Consider the following 9,084-nt stretch of genomic DNA (forward strand, 5'->3'; position numbering starts at 1 on the left):
TGATTTATTGTGTTTAGTGTATTATATATTCCCTTCTTCAGTCAGCATTTCTATCCCTCATTTTTCTTTCAAGCAGAAATACCAGAGCTTGCGTTTAAAGGTGATGGACCTTCTCGTCCAACATCAGTGCCTGACCTCACAAATGCGCTTCTAAAGGAATGGTTAAAAATTTCCATAAACACACTCCTAAACCTTGTGGAAAGCCTTCCCAGAAGAGTTGAAGCTGTTATAGCTGCAAAGGACGGGACAACCCCATATTACATTCACTTGCATGTGATGGCAGACGTCCCAGTTTCGGTCTGGCTCGCAGTCATTCCTTCCCAAGGACAGGTTACAAAATTTATTTTGTGCATTAAAATGGATGTCTTGATGCAAAGGGAAGGAATGTTTTGAGAGCAGTGAAAGCAAAAGAGAGAAACCTCAACAGCACATTATAGCTAATGGACCTAAAGAAAGAAAGATGTTGTCTTGTGCTATGACGGTTAGACAACATCGAAAGTGTGGAAGATTGTGGAGTGTCTTGAGCTAAAGGGATGTATTTGAATATATCCTGTGTGTGTGTGTGTGTGTGTATACACACACCCGCTGTGTTATGTAATTATGAGGGTGTGGACATGCCATCTGACAGTCAGGCCATAGCAAAACCTTTTAGCTCTGTTAATCAGGAAGATTTGTGTGCCACAAAGGGGTCATGAGTAGGCTTTCCCTGCTGCGCTTCATAATGAGGAACCCACACACATGCCAATTAAGCTTCTTAACCACAACACACACACTACATATCATTCACAGGAAGTAAAAAGGACACTCCATGCATATTAGCTTTGATCTCTACATCCTCCTGCGCCTCATTTTACCTCAATAAAACCTCCTTTAAAGATGCTTTCTATGTTGAATAATAGAGGCTTGAAAAATATAAAGTTATCATTTCTATCAGTAAGTGCACTTTGCTCTGGCTCGATGGGAAGTTAAGGTTCTCTTTTAATTGATGCACTTTTAATGATATAAGCAGTGCTTTCCCATGATGAGGGAACGGATGCTCTCCGGTAATTCCCTTAAGTGCTCCGTGGATGTGGATGTAGATGTGGATGTGCCTCTGTTAAAGCAAAAAAAAGGGCACACAGGCACATGTTGCCTCCAAAGTGCACAAATGTTAGCCGTAATATTTGCTGTATTATTATTATTATTATTATTATTATTATTATTATTATTATTATGGCTGATGGTTCGGGAAGAGATCTGGCTCTTTTTAGAAGGTCTTCACTTCAGCAAATGTCTGAGATTGCATTGAAATGGAAGCCTCTGCTGACTGAACACACAGATTGTTTTCACAGAAACACAGAGAGACAGGAAAAGGACATGGGTCTGATTTGACGAAGATCCCAGAAGATGCATGGTATTTCATGTGTGCAGTGGAATAAATTGCGAATAAACCCTCAGCAAGAGTGGTTTGTTCCTCAAATACCACAGGACAATAAGGATTATTAAAGAATGAGACGCACTTTTTCTCTGTTTAGATGGACATCTCATATCACAAAAAAACTTCACTCTATCAGCAGTCACACATTTTTAGTATGTACACTATATTGCCAAAAGTTTTGGGACACCCCTCCAAATCATTGAATTCAGGTGTTGTGTTTCAGGGGTTGGGCTCGGCTCCTTAGTTCCAGTGAAAGGAACTCTTAATGCTTCAGCTTCATACCAAGACATTTTGGACAATTTCATGTTTTGTGTGAACAGTTTGGGGATGACCCCTTCCTGTTCCAACTTGACTGCACACCAGTGCACAAAGCAAGGTCCTTAAAGACATGGATGAGCGAGTTTGGTGTGGAGGAACTTCACAAAGTCCTGACCTCAACCTGATAGAACACCTTTGGAATGAATTAGAGTGGAGACTGTGAGCCAGAACAACATCAGTGCCTGACCTCACAAATGGACTTCTAGAGGAATGGTCGAAAATCCCCATAAACACACTCCTAAACCTTGTGGAAAGCCTTCCCAGAAGAGTTGAAGCTGTTATAGCTGCAAAGGGTGGGACAACTCCACATTACATTCATGTGCATGTAAAAGGCAGACGTCCCAGTTTTGGAACAGTCTCTAATTCATCCCAAAGGTGTTCTATCCGTTGAGTTCAAATTCAAATTCAAATTTTATTTGTCACATACATAATGGTACACAGTATGATATACAGTAAAATGTTAACACGACTGTTTTGACCCTTGAAAAGGAAAAAGGAATAAGGACAGACAAAAAGACAAGGATAAAATACAAAATATAAAATATAAAAACTACAATTTTCCACAGTAGGTAAAAATAAAATATAAGTAAAATAAAATAAAATATAAACAGAATATGTATAGAATATGTATATAAAATATAGAATATATATATATATATATATATATATATAAATGTAAAATGTAAACAACTGTATTATACAAAACTATATGAAGTGTATAGTGTGCAATAAATGTGCAGTGTGCAGACAGCAGCAGTACAGGGTGGTCATGTAGTGAAATGAGGTGATGAGATGATGAGAGCAGTGGTATTGTCCATCTTTAAAGTCCTCTTTGTGTAACGGGAGCAGAATGTGCAACATATATGTTTATGTTTTATGTATTGTGTACCACAGTCCTGTAATGTGCAAATGGGCAAATGTACGCTGTGGTTGGTTTTGGTGTGTTCCAACACATGTGTGTAGGAAGCATTGCAAGTCCAATCCATTGAGTCCTATGTGGAGTTCTGGTTGAGAGACCGTATAGCCTGTGGGAAGAAGCTTCTCCTCAGTCTCTCTGTGTTGGCCTTCAGGGAGCGGAAATGCTTCCCTGACCTCAACAGAGAGAAAAGTCCATTGTTGGGGTGGCTGAGGTCCTTCACAATCTTCCTGGCCTTGGTCTAGCACCACTTGTTGTAGATTGAGTGCAGGTCAGGGAGCTTGGTACAGATGATTGCACCACCCTCTGAAGAGTTCGTCTGTCCTGCATGGTGCTGTTCCCGAACCAGGTTGTGATGTTTCCCGTCAGGATTCTCTCTATGATGCAGGAGTAAAAGTTCATAAGCACCTTAGTGGGCAGTCTAAAGTCTAAAGTGTCTGAGATGGAAGAGACGCTTTCTTCACCAAGGTGTTGATGTGACAGGACCATGACAGATCCTGCGTGATGTGAACACCGAGGTATCTGAAGCTGTCCACTCTCTCCACTGAGCTCTCGTTGATCACAGGGGTCTGGTAGTTCCTCTCCTGCTTTTTGCTGAAGTCCACTATCAGCTCCTTATTCTTGCTGACGTTAAGGAGGAGGTTGTTCTTCTGGCACCAGTTCTTCAGAGTCTTACGTTCCTCCAGGTAGGCCGTCTCATTGTTGTCAGAGATCAATCCGACCACAACGGTGTCATCAGCAAACTTGATGATGTTGGTGGAGTTGGTAGTGGCCATGCAGTCATACGTGTGCAAAGAGTACAGCAGGGGGCTCAGAACACAATCCTGGGGGCTCCAGTGCCGAGGGTGAGTGAGGTTAGGACTCTGCAGGCCAGTCAAGTTCCTCCACACCAAACTCACTCATCCATGTCTTTATGGACCTTGCTTTGGTCACTGGTGTGCAGTCATGTTGGAACAGGAAGGGGTCATCCCCAAACTGTTCACACAAAGAGCATGAAATTGTCCAAAATGTCTTGGTATGAAGCTGAAGCATTAAGAGTTCCTTTCACTGGAACTAAGGGACCGAGCCCAACCCCTGAAACACAACACCTGAATTCAATGATTTGGAGGGGTGTCCCAAATTTTGGCAATATAGTGTATGTTAATGTGACCCAATCCATCTACAGCTATTAGAGAAAATTACTGAACACCTCTGACCAACAGAATTGAGATTTTATTAGTGCTGTGTTATAATACTTGCCTTTTAGTGGTGGAGTTTTGACCAGGAAATAAATTAAAGCTGTAATAAATCACATTATGTCTATTAGCATAAACTGTACTCTGGATTTTTCAGTTAAAATATATTCATTAGCATTACACACATGATTTTTCGCTCATATGACAGACGCAACCCTCCAAAAGAAATGCTGACTCTCTCTCTCTCTCTCTCAACATCTTTTATTGGCCCATGTTGTGGTGAGCTCCGTGTCATCCATCTTTTTTCTCAGCTGCCTGTCACTTAATTGCTTTTCTCTTGCATCCCAGATTGGCACAGTAAAAACTGCTGAGCTTGATTTTTTTTTTGCAGTGTGGAGAAAACTGATACCAATCAGCATACGTGAGAAGAACAGCATTTAATCCGAAGATTTAACTGGATGCTGCAGGAAGCCGCTCGTGCATAGGAGTCCATCTTACAGGCCTGGAGAATGATATATAAATCAACAGCAGCTCACAGTGGAGGGAAAAGCCACACAGCTCTGACCTCAATCAACCAGCTTATGAATGATTAATGAGCAATTCCCACTAGCAGTTAAAGAGACACCATGTGCTCTGCCTTCACCCTCCGGCGCTACATAAACCTACACTTGTGGTTTCTCACTTATCAAAAATATGGAGCGATGTGAATTTTTTTACCTACTTGCACACATGGCAAGAGTGGCATGATTATGCAGCAACTGTACATCTAAAAGAATTCCTAGAAAGGATATATATAAATCTAAGTGAGAAATATTTTTATTCAGAATTTTTATATTCCTGTAAAGCAGCTGTGCAACAACAACTAAGTTTGTGTTATGACGTTCCCGAGTAGCTGGACATTTGAACCCTGATCGGAAAAGTTATGTGAATTATTATTATTATTATTATTATTATTATTATTATTATTATTATTATTATTATTATTATTATTATTATTTATTAATTTATTAATTTATTTTTGTAAATAAAACAGGTTTTCATTTGTGATTTTATTTTTTTGTAAATTTAGATTTATTTATTTTCAACAATTAGTTTTTCTATATCATTCCTAGATTTGCATTTATATTATTTTTCTATATTTTTGGATTTTCTCAGAATTTATTTTCAGGGTTTTTGTACATTGTATTTAAATAAATAAATAAATACACAAATAAATTAATAAATGAACAAATAAATATTTATATTTTTATATATTTTTCCTTTTCTTTACAACATGTTTATTTGTTCCTTATTTTCTGGGTTTTTTTTTTAAAGAATTTATTTTCAGTGTTTTTCTAAATTTGTATTTATTTAAATAAGCAAATAATAAATAAATAAATAAATAAATAAATAAATAAATAAATAAATAAATAATTTTTTTTTTTTTACATTTGCACATTTATGGCACAGGGATGGCTTGATATATTACACATACACTTTAAAAGCATGACATCTTCATATGTTTTTCCTTATATGATGACACATAACCCCATGTGGCACATTTTTCCATAAGGGAATGTCATGCCAAATGACTTTGCAGCTCTTTGCACTGGTTGTATATCATTACTTGTGGCAGTAAGACTCTAAAGGCCTGGCTGGATTTGAAAGAAATACAGAAATGAGCCACAAAGGCTCTAGAACCAAGATTTGTTTCTACTAAAGTGGTGGAAAGGCCAAAATGTAGAAAGAAAGTATCTGCTCATGATCTGAAATATACGAATGATCACATCTGTGAAGCACGGTGGTGGCTTGGGTTTGCACAGATACTTCTGGAACATTCTTAATGATGTTGCACAATTCTACATGACTATAAACTGTTTAAGAAAGGACATTATCAACATTTACATTATTTATTGTCCGGTTTCACCCAAATGAGGCTGAGGTTCCCTTCTGAGCCTCAAAGTTTCTTCCTCATATCATCTCAGGCTCCATCTCCACCATCACCTCATTAGGGATAAACGTTAGGGATAAATAGTAACTTAACTTTAAACCTTATTATTTTTTCTATGTTTCTATACTTGTGTGAAGCTGCTTTGAGACAATGTCGATAGTTAAAAGTGCTATACAAATACACTGAATTGAACTGATGACGGAGCTCATGATGTTGCAGTAGAATGAAATCAGAAGTCCATAGAAATATTCTGTCTAACAATTTACAATGAAATGCATCCAATTCAAATGGATTTTAAGTCCCACAAAACCTCTAAGCCATGACTTGTTGTGTGGATTTAATTTTCCATATGAAACATGTGGAGCCTATACTGGGTTTGGCAGGTACAAGGTAATAAAATGCTGCATACAGTGTTACACAGATAATTAATACATACTCAAGTTGATCATGTGAGAAGCTGATGAGCACACATGACAGAACAGATGGTTTTCTTTATGTTTTTTTTACTATTTCTTTTTATTATTTTTAATTGATTAAAACGTTTTCCAAATACTTTAAAGTGGGTTAAACTATTAAAAACTATCATTTCGAAACCTTCTTTAAAATTTAGATGTGATTTTTATCTTTTTTACTGAGAGAACAACGGTTCTTTAAAAAAAAATTAATAAAAAAGATAAATATAAATTTAAACAATTAACTCATATTCCTATTTCATATTCCTGTAAATCTACGACAATGCAAGTAAAATTTAATTGACCCCGGATTATTAATTTATTAATACATTTTATTAATTACATTTGTTCATTTATTTATTTATTTATTTATTTATTTATTTATTTATTTATTTATTTATTTATTTATAATTATATCTTAATTATAAGTTAATTTTTTCTATCATTATTTTTTGTAGATATCTCACATTTCCATTTCTATAATACAAGCATTTTAAAAATAATATATTAAAATTAATTTTATTTATTGAATACAATTTATTTTATTTTTATTTCATTGTTTACTACTTTCAAGCTTAAAACAACTTTGTTTTATTTCTACAAATGAAATAAAACAGAAGCAATCTGCCTGTAGAATAAAAAAAGCTTTCAACGCTTGAAATGAGTAAAAACACTTCTAATATATTTAATATTTAATTTAATCTTATACAAAAGATCTTACATATCTTATAATCTTACATCTGATTCATAATAATCTCATTATAAGAAAAATTAGATACATTTTCTTTGTGTGTGTGTGTGTGTGTGTTGTTTTGCACTCTATAATAAAAAATAAAAAAAGTATTGTACTAAATATAAAATCAGACACAGAAACATGAGCCAGTCTGCTCAGAGAGAGGGATAAAGCGGTGGAGGAATTCATTACAGCTGGAGGAAGAAGAGATGGCCTTGGATAAGGAGATGAGATCCATTAGCATGAAGAGAGGAACGTCTTTTCTTTCTGGACGCTAATGCTAGCACCGCCCATCATCTGATATTTACCGTAAGGTCTGAGTGGATCTGTTTCCTGTGTTATTAAAAGTCACAACATATGAATTTTTCTTAAATTTTAGCAAATTCTACACTGATTTTTAGAACTTAGATTTCAGAAATCTACAGTCAGAGCCACTTGCCACCATTAATAATAATAATAATAATAATAATAATAATAATAATAATAATAATAATAGTAATAATAATAATAATAATAATGTCACTGTTACATCATTAGCAGATGACAGAGACATAAACAAATCTATTAAAGCAGGAAAACTAATAACACACACCTTACACACACTCTCCAGGCAATGTTCGTCTCCCTTGGCCTTCTCACAGCATTGGCAGAAACATATTTCTTCCAGCTTTCAGGTCTCTAATGACGTCTTGCTTCTCCTTTATCGCCATCCATCATGTCTTAAAAAACACACACACACAAGCCGTTGCCTCTATAGACCCTTCTTGTGAAATCGAGTGACCTGACGATGACATGCAATAAATTTCAATTTGTAGAGTCAATGATGATCTGATTCTGGTATAGACAGTGATTGAAGGGATCTTGAGGGTTGCCAAGTCTGGCAATATTATCTATAATAATATTTAACCCTTCCATATTTCTTCCTTAACTTTTTATTATTCCAGTTTGATGTATAATTAAACAAAGGTAAACTTTTCTTTCTTTTTTCCTTTTTTTCTCTCGGTTTGATTTAATCGATGTAATTACACCTTGTATATTCTTGCTACTGTTTGATTGTTGATTAATTTATTATGACAGCAGCTCTGGCAAATCAGAGATTCACCTAAAACAATTATTAAAAACTGCATATAATTGTAGATGTAGTCAATTTATGGAAGAGGTCTGTTTAAATGAATGAATATGTTTTTAGAGAATTACAACTTTAACATCAATTCATATCAGGTCACCCCATCACTGATTACTGTCCTGTAACAGCACAACCCAATACTGTGTTCTACAGACGGACCATCGAGAGCGTCCTGAGCAGCTGCATCACTGCCTGGTTTGGGAACTGCAGCAGATAGTGAGGATAGCTGAAAAGATCATCGGAGTCTGTCTCTCCTCTATCAAGGACATGTACACCACACACTACATCCACAAAGCCAACAGCATTGTGGACGACCCCACACACCCCTCACACACACTCTTCACCCTCCTGCCATCTGGAAAGAGGTACCGAAGCGTTCGAGCCCTCACAACCAGACTGTGTAACAATTTCTTTTCTTAAGCTATCAGGCTCCTCAACACCCAGGACTGAACTGTTCTACACTCTTTCACACACACACACACGCACACACACACACACACTCACCTGTGTGAACAGACTCACAATATAATGCTTACTTCTTATTTGCACTACAACTGCTGCTTGTACTAAAAAAAAGACATTTTAGAATTTTACAACAAAATAAAATTACGACTACAGACTTCATTAAATTCTAAAATTACGGTAAGGTCTGAGTGGATCTGTCTCCTGTGTTGTTACCACATAGTCACCACATATTTATTTTTCTTAATTTTTTAGCAAATTCTACACTTTTTGAAGACTTATTATTGAGTAAAAGCTTTAGAACTTTCAGAAAGTTAGAGCGTCACCATCATTAATAAAACAAAAATAATATAAATATAATAATAATAATAATAATAATATAATATAAAAAAAAGGTTTTAATGAAAATAATAAAAAGTATTTCCTGGAGAAAGAAATTAAGTCTCGAAGACTTTATTCTAAAAAAAGGGACATTTTAGAATTTTAAAACAGAATAAAATTAAGACTACAGGCTTCATAAATTTCTAAAATTAGACTAAAAATGAACCCAGCTCC

This window comes from Hemibagrus wyckioides, linkage group LG16 (genome assembly GCF_019097595.1).
Source record: "Hemibagrus wyckioides isolate EC202008001 linkage group LG16, SWU_Hwy_1.0, whole genome shotgun sequence".
NCBI lineage: Eukaryota > Metazoa > Chordata > Actinopteri > Siluriformes > Bagridae > Hemibagrus > Hemibagrus wyckioides.